At 46.2% G+C, this 14177-nt stretch overlaps 1 long non-coding RNA gene across 1 annotated transcript in view; it reads right to left on the bottom strand.

Moving 5' to 3' along the window:
- Positions 1-13064, bottom strand: part of LOC307220595 — a 248679-nt gene extending 235615 nt beyond the window's left edge. The window contains exons 1-2 of the long non-coding RNA XR_013840965.1: positions 10549-13064; positions 9416-10004 (exon numbers count right to left, since the gene is read on the bottom strand). This is a non-coding gene — a long non-coding RNA (uncharacterized lncRNA). The remainder of the gene's footprint in view (positions 1-9415; positions 10005-10548) is intronic.
- Between the last annotated feature and the right edge of the window lie 1113 nt (positions 13065-14177).

Here is a 14177-nt window from a genome sequence, read left to right as displayed (position 1 = left end):
TTTAGTATACTACCCTATACCCGCAGAACAAGGGAGGGAGGAGACCAGTAGCGCCTCCAATTTGCCAAGAAGCCACTGGGAGCAGGGCTGCAGAGGAGACGGCAGGTCAAAGGAGCGCAACGCAGCTGCCGCTGCTACCATGGCAGCAGCAGCAGTGGGCAATACATTCCTTGGAGACTAGACCTGCTGCCCCTGTGGATCCTGCTGCCTGAGGTAGCTGCCTCACCTTGCCTCTTGGGTGGGCCGGCCCTGCATGCACAAGCTTTGCATGGATAAGATCTTGGTTCAATCCTTGGCATCCCCAGTTAGGTTTGCCAAAGGGCCCTGGTGACTTTCCAATGGAGAGCTGATGGTATTTGGACCAGATGTTAGATGCGCCAATGATCTGACTCAACAGAAGGCCGCGTCCTATGTTCATGTGCTCACCTACTGTGGGTCGGCAGCCACCGGATTCCTTAATAATTGTATATTATTCATAAGCATATTACGTTAAGGCATTTTCCCTGGCTGCAACAGAGGAAGATGGGTGGGAGGAAGAGCAGCTAAAATGCCTCTCCTTGAACTCTCTTCATTCCGACTGGTTGATCATAAGCCCGGTTTTGTAACTGGTGCCTTGAGTTCCCATTTCCTCTTCCTTGCCCATCCCTTTCCTCCTCTTGTGCCATGCCTGTGGGCAGGGATTACATTCTGGAAAAAATTCTAGAAGCTTTACAAACCAGCAGCACAACAACACACAGCTGAGTCACAACACATTTCTACTAGAACCATCAGTGTTGTCTCTACTCCCCCACCGCTGATACTGGCTACATCAGGGATGCAGAAATAGTTAAAACACCACCATCCGGCTGTATTTTTCAACCAAATGCAATTTAGGGCACAAGAGTGCCAAGAAAATAAATTACATTTCAAGTTCGGTTACACTGTGTAAGACTGATAGAACTGAACACTCAGCAAGCCCCAGCCTGCGTTCAGCTTCCAGCTGTGATGCTACAAAGCTCCATTTCTGATTGCCACATATCCCTACCTTTCACAGAGTCCACAAAATATCACTAATATGTTTTTTTTTCCCTTCCCTTTCCATTTCGCCTTTTCACCCCTTTCTCGCTGAGGCCCAAGCTGTTGCTTTAAACCTTTTAAAAGAAGCCAGCCAGCTCAGTTGCAAATTTTGCTTGGGTGGGCAAACATGGAGATTTGACTGAGAGGGTGGAAACTCTGCAACTCTGGCTTCTGAATACTCCCCTCCTCCCAGGTTTAGAAACTGGTTTCTGTCTTCAGGAGCTAACAGTGGTGCATAGAGCATTATGATGGAATGACTGCTCTGGAAACAACAGGCTAGATTTCTCTTTCGTAGTCCAACTTTTTCTTACTGCTCTCAATGGATGCTGCCAAGGAGAGGAGAAGACGGAAAATACAGTGGTACCTCAGAAGTCGAACGGAATCCATTCTGGAAGTCCGTTCGACTTCCAAAATGTTCAGAAACCAAGGTGCGGCTTCTGAATGGCTGCAGGAAGCTCCTGAAGCCAATCGGAAGCCAGAGAAGCTCCACCAGACATTCAGCTATCAAAGAACGTTCACAAACCGGAACACTCACTTCTGGGTTTGCGGCATTCAGGAGCCAAAATGGATGAGTACCAAGGTGTTCGACAACCAAGGTAGGACTGTAAGAGAGTTTGATCTTCAATAAACCAGCGGTCTTGTACCCAGCATTGGTCAGGAATTCTAAGGGAGCAATTCCATGTAAAAGAAGCTGACATAAAGTTGCCGCAGATCCAAATTCCGTTTAGTAGCAGTTTAGAGAGCGGAAAGAACGAGCTAGTTTAAGATTGGAAAGGCTCTTTCTTCCGAAGGTGAGGAACAGCCCAGAGTCGGTGGTAAGGAGGGATCTGCCACCTGAGGCAGTTGCCTCACTTCGTCAAATAGTAGGGCCAGCTCTGTTTCTGTTTCAACTCGATCCTACTTGGTTTTTTATTTTTAAATCATTTTTTTATTAAAAGTTTTCAATACAAAATACAATAAAAGTCAAACTAACCTAAAGAGAATGAAAGAATGGAGAAAGAGCAATAGAAAGTACTAAAGAAAGAAATAAGAGAAGGAAGGAAGGAATTAAGGAAGGACAGAAAGCAAGGAAATAGGACTTCCAACTATCCGTCTGTCAGTTATATATGCAATAGTTCTTCAAAATAGTCAAATGTTCAGTCCAAATTAGCATTCAGATCTCCCCCTCTGCTAGGTGATTTTCCAGTCTTTAATCCAGGACTCTCCAGTTCATTAGTTCTTTCAATGCAGTAAGTCCAAGAAAAGTTCTCCAAATAATATAATAGTCTACAATAGATTCTCCTTGGATCCAACATCACAAAGTTACCTCCAATATTAGGAAACATTCAGTCTGTCTTCTTCATTTTCCCCTAGATTTCTTCACTGTGTTTATGTATTAGAGCACCAGTCCATAATTAGTTATTATACAATCTTTAATCCACACCCAAATCCTTGTATCCCAGTCTCTTTTCATGTCAACTATACTTATCCGTCCATATTTTTCCCTGAAAAATTCAAATTTCCATCTTCTGTTTTTTCCAGCTCTATTTTGGTTTCATCTGGATCCTGCCTATTTTCCGCAATGGATCTTAAGACTGCCTATGTGGTGTACCCAATCAATTTCCTATCCGTGGCCTGACCTGAATGTCTGGAGGCAGTTGGAGGATGGATGGAGGCTAACAGATTGAGGTTGAATCCTGACAAGACAGAAGTGCTGTTCTTGGGGGACAGGGGGCGGGCTGGTGTGGAGGACTCCCTGGTCCTGAATGGGGTAATTGTACCCCTGAAGGACAAGGTACGCAGCCTGGGAGTCATTTTGGACTCACAGCTGTCCATGAAGGTGCAGGTCAATTCTGTGTCCAGGGCAGCTGTCTACCAGCTCTTGCCAGAGTGGTGCATGTTCTGGTTATCTCCCGCTTGGACTACTGCAATGCGCTTTACATGGGGCTCCCTTTGAAGGTGACTCGGAAACTGCAATTAATCCAAAATGCGGCAGCTAGACTGGTGATTGGGAGTGGCTGCCGAGACCATATGCGGTAACACCAGTCCTGAGAGATCTGCTTTGGCTCCCAGTACGTTTCCGAGCACAATTCAAAGTGTTTGTGCTGACCTTTAAAGACCTAAATGGCCTCGATCCAGTATACCTGAAGGAGCGTCTCCACCCCCACCGTTCTGCCCAGACACTGAGGTCCAGCTCCGAGGGCCTTCTAGCGGTTCCCTCACTGTGAGAAGTGAAGCTACAGGGAAGAAAGCAGAGGGCTTTCTCGGTAGTGGTGCCTGCCCTGTGGAACGTGCTCACAGCAGATTTCAAGGCAATAAGCAACTATCTTACTTTTACAGATTGGTAGCCGTGTTGGTCTGCCATAGTCAAAACAAAATAAAAAAATTCCTTCCAGTAGCACCTTAAAGACCAACTAAGTTAGTTCTTGGTATGAGCTTTCGTGTGCATGCAGGTATCTGAAGAAGTGTGCATGCAGGTATCTGAAGAAGTGTGCATGCACACGAAAGCTCATACCAAGAACTAACTTAGTTGGTCTTTAAGGTGCTACTGGAAGGATTTTTTTTATTTTGTTTTATCTTACTTTTAAAAGACATCTGAAGGCAGCCCTGTTAAGGAAAGTTTTTAATGTTTAATGCTGTATTGTGTTTTTAATACAGTCATACCTCGGGATGAATACGCTTCAGGATAAGCATTTTCAGGTTGCGCTCCGTGTCAGTGTTTGTAAAAAGCAAAAAGGAGGAAAGGGTTCTGACCTCCCTTTGTCTCCTCAGCCTGGTCCTCAGACCCTTGTCGGCACAAAAAGAGTCCACGAGAATATTCTTGCAGAGTTTTATTCTTAAAAGTCTTTGTGCAAAACACGACTGAATAAGAATACACACCAGCACCTAGCAACCCAAACACCAGACACCAGCCTCAGCAACAAACTAACATTTCTCACTTATATATACAACTTGGTGCAGACCGCTGAGTCATGCTGACCCAGCTTTATTCGCATTAAAGAAACAGAGGCCATTTTAGCCGTGACACTCCGCAGTGACCCGGAAGTAACAGAGCGCGTTACTTCCGGGGTTTGCTGCTCACGCATGCGCAGACGCTCAAAATGATGTCACACGCATGCACGGAAGCGGCAAAACGACACCTGCACACGTGCAGATGACCAGTCGTGTGTTATGTTTGCTTCAGGATGCGAACAGGGCTCTGGAACAGATCCCGTTCGCATTCAGAGGTACCACTGTATTTTGTTGGGAGCCGGCTGGGGTATAATAATAATAATAATAATAATAATAATAATAATAATAATAAATTTTATTTATATCCCGCCCTCCCCAGCCGAAGCCGGGCTCAGGGCGGCTAACAACAATCAAACAATCAAACAATCAGATAATCGCACATTCTAAAAATATTTCATTATAAAAATCAATTAAAATCAAATTAATGGCAACTGATTAAGCAAGATTCTGTGCAGGTTGCCAGAAGAGGGAGTCAGGCTGCGCCCTGACCAAGGGCCTGGTGGAACAACTCTGTCTTGCGGGCCCTGCGGAAGGATGTCAGGTCCCGCAGGGCCCTAGTCTCTTGTGACAGAGCGTTCCAGCAGATTGGAGCCACAGCCGAGAAGGCCCTGGCTCTAGTTGAGGCCAGCCTAACCTCTCTGAGACCTGGGACCTTGAGGATGTTATTATTTGCAGACCGTAGGTTTCTCTGTGGGGCATACCAGGAGAGGCGGTCCCGTAGGTACGAGGGTCCTAGGCCGTATAGGGCTTTAAAGGTTAAAACCAGCACCTTAAACCTGATCCTGTACTCCACCGGGAGCCAGTGCAGCTGGTATAGTACCGGATGAATGTGATCTCGCAGCAAAGACCCCATAAGGAGTCTCACTGCGGCATTCTGCACCCGCTGGAGTTTCTGGGTCAGTCTCAAGGGCAGCCCCACGTAGAGCGAGTTACAATAATCCAGTCTGGAGGTGACCGTCGCATGGATCACAGTGGCTAGGTCAGGGCGAGAGAGATAAGGGGCCAACTGCTTAGCTTGGCGGAGATGAAAAAATGCCGCCTTTGTTATAGCTGTAATCTGCGCCTCCATAGAGAGGGAGATCGAAGATTACACCCAAACTCTTAACGGACGGTGCTGGCACTAATTGCACCCCCGCAAGAGATGGGAGTTGCCCCCTCAATCCCATATTGTCCCGCCCCAGCCAGAGGACCTCTGTCTTCGAAGGATTTAACTTCAACCGGCTCCCACGTAACCATCCAGCCACAGCTTCCAGACATCTCGCCAGTGTGTCTGGGGCCGAGTCAGGATGGCCATCCATCAACAGATAGAGTTGGGTGTCATCAGCATACTGATGGCAACCCAGCCCAAAACTCCGGACAAGCTGGGCGAGGGGGCGCATAAAGATGTTAAAAAGCATCGGGGAGAGAATCACACCCTGAGGCACTCCACACACCAAGAAGTGGCGCGATGACAATTCCCCCCCGAGCGCCACCCTCTGTCCCCGACAGAGGGACAGAGGGACAGTATAAATCATCATCATCATCGACACATATTTGCTCAGCTATAACAAGATTGGCACATCATGTGCCTTTAGGCTGCACCCTATTCTCCTTTGGAATCAAAATATTTTCCTCAGTTTTGATTTGCACAGGGCATTTTTGTCTACAATGAAAGTTGCCTCCATGTAGAAGCTGCTCCCTAGCAGTGGGACTTAATATTCCCAGAGGGCTTTCATCAGTTGTATGAGGACCTCAGCTTCACAACTTGCATATTGTGCGTATTGCAAGCAGAATAATGGACCAACCATCAGTCCTAAGAACCAAAAAAAGAGGAAGAAAACTTTAGAGTCAGAAATGCCCTGAGATAAATGTGCAGTCGACATGTTTGTGTGAATCTGTGCCAGGAATGGGGAGCCTCCAAACTCCCTTCCAAACATTGCTAGTCTACAACTCCCATCATCCCTGACTAGTGGCCCGTGGCTGAGTCCAACCACAGAAGTCCTCATCCCCAGTGGCGTAGCGTAGGTTGTCAGCACCCGGGGCAAGGCAAGTAATTTGCGCCCCCTAATCCGTGGATTTGCGCCCCCTAACCCGTGGATTTGCGCCCCCTAACCCGTGGATTTGCCCTAACCCCAGATGTTGCGCCCGGTGCGGCCGGCCCCCCCTGCACCCCCCACGCTACGCCACTGCTCATCCCTGATACATGCAATGCTTTGAGGGTTCCAATTTACTTACTATTTATTTGACCAAGTTAAAAACAAACAGTCAAAATAGATCCATCACTAATTTCCGCCCCCCCCCAGTTCAGAAGATGTTTGCAATTTGCATTAAAATTACAGCACCCTGCTGCATTTTTTAAGCTAGATAACAGATGTATATAGTATCAGATGTGAAGGTTTATGGAATGTGGACAGTTTGAGCAGTATTCGTTTTGGTTCAGCTGTGGTCAACTGTGAAATAGATTTGGAGCCTGCATTTTACTCATCAACAAGAGCTTTTCATCTTTTCAGGATTTCATTAGCATCCTATGAAATGTGTGGATTTTGTATTTGTTCCATATGCATTGCCCTTCACTTTTAAACAGCCAGTCTTTCTTCAACATAAATAGCCATATATTACATTGTGCTTGAAAGTTCATTGGTTTATATTAGAACCGCTTTGGGAGTTGGCTTATCAGATCAGCTATCAGCTTCAGATCAACATGTTTCAGATTAGCTGTTTGCCTTTTTATCATTTATTTTAGTGATAAATTAATTATTATTATTATTATTAATACCCCGCCCATCTGGCTGGGTTTCCCTAGCCACTCTGGGCAGCTTCCAACCGAATATTAAAGCAATAAAGCATCAAGCATTAAAAACTTCCCTAAACAGGGCCGCCTTCAGTTGTCTTTTAAAAGTAAAATAGTTCCTTATCTCCTTGACATCTGCCCCTTTTTTTTTTTGCTCTATAAGACTCACTTTTTCCCTCCTAAAAAATAAGGGGAAACGTGTGTGCGTCTTATGGAGCGAATGCAGGCTGCGCAGCTATCCCAGAAGCCAGAACAGCAAGAGGGATCGCTGCTTTCGCTATACAGCGATCCTTCTTGTTCTGGCTTCTGAGATTCAGAATATATTTTTTCTTGTTTTCCTCCTCCAAAAACTAGGTGCGTCTTATGGTCTGATGCGTCTTATAGGGTGAAAAATACGGTATGTTTAATTATTGTTGAAAATGATATGTTTAAAAACACACACACACACACACACACACACACATATATATATATATGAGAGAAATACTATAGACGAGAAAGTGCATTAGTACATTGGAGAAGGATGCTGAGCTACAGGCCCCGTGAACAAGACGGCTCGTTCTTTTGGCAAATTTTGCGGGAAGGACTCTGCATCCGCCCTTCGCCCTCTCTTTTTGCTCTTGGTGGATCAAAGCGAAAACCTTCCAGTTCAGGGAACGTTCTGACCATTATCCACATTTCCCACCTATATATAGGACTAATGCATCATGTATTTTAATACCAATGCTTAATGGCTGCGAATGGCAGTTTCTGAAATGAAATGCGGGTAATGACCCAAGGAGGCAGAACCCACGGAGGGCTGGCGGAGGAGGAAACAGAGCATACATTACAGCCGAGGAGGTTTGAACAATAGCTCTTTGACACCAACAGTCTTGGCTCAGTGGCCATGGGTCTCATAAAACCAGCACATACAATTAGGCGCAACCTGTGATCTGTATTTTGTTCGGAGTCTGCCATAAGCAGGCTGACTAAATTCTCGTTCATATACCCTTGAAGACGCAGGGCCTTTACAAGGTCAGGAGTGTGGTTGTGTCGGAGCTGTGGCAAAGACCTTATTTCTGGTGTCCGTCCGTCCCCCCCAAAATATACTCAGAGTCATGTAGTGATTTAATGCTCTTTATTGCAGCTCGAAAAACAGTGAATGAATTCCCCCAAAAAACCTCAGGCTTTATTTACATTATTTACACAATGAGTCCCATCTGATTGGTTGATTCTGTTTCCCTCCTGGAGCCTGATTTGGCTGCTACTGCATGCCAATCAGTTGTTGCATCCTAGGTTCCTACCAGCCTAATAGGCTGATTAACTTCCTCCTGGGGTCTGATTGGGCTGCCCCTGCAGGCCAATCAGGTTGTTGCATTCTAGAATCCCACACTGCCCCGTACGGGCCAGTCTTGACAGACTCTGGGGTTGTGCGCCCATCTCACTCAAGAGGCCGGGGGCCAGCGCTGTCCGGAGACACTTCCGGGTCCCGTGGCCAGCGTGACAAATCTGCATCTGGCGAGCCAGCGCAGCACACGGAAACGCCGTTTACCTTCCCACCAGTAAGTGGTCCCTATTTATCTACTTGCACCCGGGGGTGCTTTCGAACTGCTAGGTTGGCAGGCGCTGGGACCGAGCAGCGGGAGCGCACCCCGCCGCGGGGATTCGAACCGCCGACCTTTCGATCGGCAAGCCCTAGGCGCTGAGGCTTTTACCCACAGCGCCACCCGCGTCCCACACACACCATCTTAAAACATTCTCTCCTGTGCAAAGATAATTAGCTAGACTTGACAGGAAGGGGAAAGAATGAACCTTCAGGTAAATATTTCTTTTCTTTTTTTAAAAGCAAAATAGTTTGCAACATCACTAGAAAATCACATAGAAAATGGAGGCAAAACCAAAAAATAAAGCCTCGATAGAAATTACATACCATCCCCCAATAGTTAATTGGCTGTTTCCAAGTTCTGATCTCACAGGTGCGCTGAGAGCTCCAATGCTCTTTCTCCTTCAGAATCGCTTTACAGTGGTACCTCGGGTTACAAATGCTTTAGGTTACGCATTTTCGGGTTCTGCGCGGCGCACAACCCGGAAGTACTGGAACTGGTTACTTCTGGGTTCCAGTGCTCGTGCATGCGCAGAAGTGCTAAATTGTGCTTCGTGCATGCGCAGAAGCACCAAATCGCAACCTGTGCGTGCACAGATGCGGCACTGCGGGTTGCGAACGTGCCTCCCGCACGGATCACATTCGCAACCCGAGGTTCCACTGTTTCTGCTACGGGTTTCATCCTTCCATAACAGCAAGAATAGGTGACACATGCAAACCTGAACCTTATATGGATATGCAGGATAGTGGTTCCTTTGGATTAAGCCTGGCACCAAGGGAAAGGAAGTACAGTGTTACCTCAGGTTACAGACGCTTCAGGTTACAGATGCTTCAGGTTACAGACTCCGCTAACCCAGAAATAGTACCTTGGGTTAAGAACTTTGCTTCAGGATGACAACAGAAATTTTGTGGCGGCAGCACAGTGGCAGCAGGATGCCCCATTAACTAAAGTGGTACCTCAGGTTAAGAACAGTTTCAGGTTAAGAACGGACCTCCAGAACGAATTAAGTTCTAACCCGAGGTACCACTGTACTTCTCTTGGAGTTGCTTCCAGGAGCTAAGCAAAGCGATTATACATGATGGACCGTAAAGTCCAGAACCTTTTCTAGTTGGACACTTGATTTTCCTGGTTTGTCATGCTCCAAACACAACGTAAGTATAGATAGCTGAACATTTCTTAGACTTTGTTTGCCTGGGGAACCTCCACTCCCTACCCAAAGGACGAGTCCCACACCCTGACATGGAGAAATATGCCGCTGATAAAATGGCTGTGTTGCTGTTGGTTTCTATTCCTTCCTTAGTGTTCCTCCTTATTAAATTCCCTCCATACAACCATTTTTGGAACACTTTGGTTCCTACTCAGCGTCACTGGCATCACATCACAGTCAGAATATGACAGTTTGTTCTCAAGGTGGTGGTGAGAGGTGTTGCAGGTGGGGCACAAAGGAAGATATTCTGAAGGCCTTCAAAAGAGAAGAACATCAAAGAATCTATATAAATATTCGAGTACATTCTCAACAAACCAGACCGTATGTACACTCGGTATGTACTTGGGTCAAGGGTGGGTGTGGAATTCTGCATTCAGGAGTTGCCAGGCTGGTTTCCCTAGAAAACAAAACATGTTTACGGGTTTGAGCACCTTCTGTGGGGACAAGAAGAAATAGCCGAGAGGGGAGCTGGGCTTTGATGTGGAGTTTCGAATCAAGCAAAGCTCACAGGTGGAAAAATGTTCCAGCCCTTTCCCATTCATTCCACGTTATCTTGTTTTATTTGATCGTTTTATTTTACAAATGTCCACTCTGCCCTTTGATATGCGTACGTAGTTCAGGGGCAGCCAGCAATAGTGAATGCGATGGAAACAATGGAATCGAAATGATAAAACAGAGAGTAAAAGCAACGAGGGAGGAAAGTAAACTAGTAGATTTACTTGCAGTATAAGGTTAGTGTCAAAAAGGTGAAACCTGAACCAATAAGCTGCTTCCATGTGATCTGTTTATTGACCCTCCATTCTGATGTGTTTGTGAGGAGAGAAATGGTTATCTTGCACCTTCAATTACTTTTTAGGGAAAGCGGTTTGGTTATGAAAAAAAAATCTCCGATTCACTTTGAACACGCAACCCAACTTTGAAAATAGGTGATTGAATCTCACCTGAAAGCAGTAACAGTCTGGTAGCACCTGTAAAAAGACCAGACATTCCTATTGGCATCATCACACTTAAAAAAAAAAGTTGAGTGGCTGTGAAGGTAGGCTTTAAAAAAGGTTCATAAAGCCACCCATTGTTTGAACGTTGCACGTGGTTCCTAATCCCAGTTTAAGCCCAACCAATTCAGAGCACCTTTAACCTATTTGGCAAATGAATGAGCAGAGGAACGAAAGATGGGGGCCTACCTAGTAAGTAATCCAAGAACTGTGAAACAAAGCCTTAATCTTAGCAACTGTGGGCTTTTGTGCATTCCAATCAGACACCGGCAAACAATACGGTGGGGTGAGGAGACATTCCAAGCCAACCTAATCAAGGACAAGCTTAAACCCCAAGAACTCAAAGCTCCTTTTGTGATAAAGTGTGTGAACTATGCTACTGGGAATATTAAGGAGCCAGATTTCAGTTCGGAGGAGCATCAAGCTTCCCATTCTGCAGAGGAAATGGTATTTTCATGACTCTTGGTGGTTGCCTCACATCCTTTAAGGCTGCAATCCTATACACCAAGGAGCACTGAAATATACTCGGAGTCGAGAGTGGATTTCATGCTCTTTATTCAGCTCATAGTGGTGAGGAGGAATGGAAGTTCCCCCAGAATGTCTGCTTTATATACATTATTTACACAATGGGCCCCATGTGATTGGCTAATTCCGGGATTCTCCTGTAGGCCAATCAGGTTGCGGATTCACTTCCACCTGGAGCTGGATTGGGTGGCTCCTGTGGACCAATCAGACTGCTACATTCTGAATCCTATTGTTCTAGGACCGATCAGACTGCTGCATTTTGGATCCGATTCAACTCAGTACATAACAAGCACCATGGGGCTGAGGAAGTTTCAGGGTCCCCAAAGTATTTTTGAGGGGACCAAGCCCCTTCAATATTCAGGAGGCATTTGGTTCCGCCCGCTGGCACTGTGCACAGACCGTCAGGACGTCATGAGCTGTTATGTGCATGACGTCATGATGTTGTAAAATGTCTTGCACAGGCCCACTCAATCCCTTTAAGAAGATGGCACTTCTGCTACACATTTACCTGGGGAGGAAGTCCCACTGAACTCAATGGGGCTTTCTTCTGAGTAGGCGGCTATAGCAGTGGCTCTCAATCAGCTAAATTGTGAGGACCTCTTTTTTCCCCAAAAGCCAAGTCATGGGCCCCCTACTTTTGAATATTTTTGATATCTCCATGGTAGTTTTTGTTATTTGAATGGTGCCACAGACCCCCCTGGGTGGGTTACACAGACCCCCCTGAGGTCTGCAGACCCACACTGATCTATAGGATTGTATTAATGGCCTGACAAACTGGTCTTTGATCCAGAAAGGATGCTGGAATTTGCCTCAAAATACCATGTTCAAAGCCATTTTCAAAACAATTTTTCTTTGTCTCTCTGCCTGTAAATTGAAGATGCGTCACTTCTGACCTTTTGGTTTATTGATATTGGAGGGCTCCCAAAATTTGGAAATTAGTGTGTGACGGCGTTGACAGCCTCAAACAATCTCCAGATTTGATTTTCAACCCCAAAATAGTGATTTCAAAGGAGTACTGCAGTACCTCAAGTTACAAACGCCTCAGGTTACAAACGCTTCAGGTTACAAACTCTGCTAACCTGGAAGAGTTACCTCGAGTTGAGAACTTTGCCCCAGGATGAGAACGGGAATCGTGGGCCGGGAGCGCAGCGGCATCAAGAGGCCCCATTAGCTAAAGCGCGCCTCAGGTTAAGAACAGTTTCAGGTTAAGAATGGACCTCCGGAACGAATTAAGTTTGTAACTAGAGGTACTACTGTACAACTACCTCATTCTGTGGTAGCAATGGAACTTTCCCCACCTGGGCTCTCTCCTGAAGGCCTCCCCCAACATCCTCAAAAATTGCTCCAGGGGGTTGGGGGAGTCTCTGGGGCAGATTCTGAGAGAGTATGGAGAGAGAAGAAGGGAAGTCCCACTGCATGAGAAGAATACAGCTCATGCAGCATTTGATCCAACTTATGTCCTCCCCATTGAGACGCGGGTGGCGCTGTGGGTTAAACCACAGCGCCTAGGACTTGCTGATCAGATGGTCGGCAGTTTGAATCCCTATGATGGGGTGAGCTCCCATTGTTTGGTCCCTGCTCCTGCCAACCTAGCAGTTCGAAAGCACGTCAAAGTGCAAGTAGATAAATAGGTACCGCTCTGGCAGGAAGGTAAAGGGCGTTTCCGTGCGCTTCTCTGGTTCGCCAGAAGCGGCTTAGTCATGCTGGCCACATGACCCGGAAGCTCCCTCGGCCAATAAAGCAAGATGAGTGCCGCAACCCCAGAGTCGGCCACGACTGGACCTAATGGTCAGGGGTCCCTTTACCCTTTTACTTTTATGTCCTCCCCAATGTTCTATGTGATTATTTTTAACAATGTAGTTTTAAATCCTGTTTGTCTCCCCTCGCTGTTGCTGCTTTGACACCTTCCCCTTCCGCTGCACCTAGTGCTCATAGCTCATGATTCAATCATCACCTGCAGACACAGAGACCTCCTGTAGCTCCCACGTGGTCTTCTCCCTGCCCTGAAATTAACTTGAAGGATGAAAGTCAATACAATAAGAGGCAATGTGTGCTTGGTGGGAGAGTGTGTTTGTGTGTGTGTCAACGACAGATTCTCTCAATGCTAGTACTCATGGGCATCCGAAGAAGCTGAATCTTGGAAAATTCAGGACAGATAAAAGGAAGTGCTTCTTCACAAAGCACTTAGTTAAACTATGACACTCACTCTTGCAAGAGGCAGTGATGGCCACCAACCTATCTGGCTTTTAAAGAGGATTAGACAGAATTCTGGATCCCATTAATGTGGTCTGAGTTGGGTAACATTTTCCCCATCCACAATTATGAAGGAGCGTCTCCACCCCCATCATTCAGCCAGGACACTGAGCGTCAAGGGCCTTCTGGCGGTTCCCTCACTGTGAGAAGTGAAGCTACAGGGGACCAGGCAGAGGGCCTTCTTGGTAGTGGCACCCGCCCTGTGGAACGCCCTCCCACCAGATGTCAAAGAGAACAATAATTACCAAACTTTTAGAAGACATCTGAAGGCAGCCATGTTTAGGAAAGCTTTTAATTTTTAATAATTTATTGTATTTTAGTGTTTTGTTGGAAGCCACCCAGAGTGGCTGGGGAAACCCAGCCAGATGGGCAGGGTATAATTAATAAATTATTATTATTATTATTATTATTATTATTATTATTATTATTATTATTATTATTCCATGCCTGCAGTGTGTGTGTGTGTGTGTGTGTGTGTGTGTGCCTGTTCTGTGGTTGATCTGCCTCATTGACAGCTCCTTGACACTGACATCTAGAGGGCAGGTGGGTACCACTTGGTAGAAACATTACGCCTACAGGCTGGGGGTTCCTTACTGCTGGTGCAGAACAATTTCACAGATGCCACCATTTTCATTCACAAGCTCATGGTTAGAAAAGCATCTACGGCGGGCTCTCTGGGAAGGATTAGCAGGAGAAGATGGATCTTCCTTTAGTCCTCCACACTTGTTGGATTAAAAACTACCTCACCTCTGGAGAGGAAGCGATTGGCCTGCTTGATGGCGCACTGAGAATGGAGTTAT

Source organism: Podarcis cretensis (assembly GCF_951804945.1).
Source record: "Podarcis cretensis genome assembly, chromosome: 7".
Classification (NCBI taxonomy): domain Eukaryota; kingdom Metazoa; phylum Chordata; class Lepidosauria; order Squamata; family Lacertidae; genus Podarcis; species Podarcis cretensis.
The sequence above is the reverse complement of the archived record's forward strand: the minus strand, read 5'-3'. Positions and strand labels throughout refer to the sequence as shown.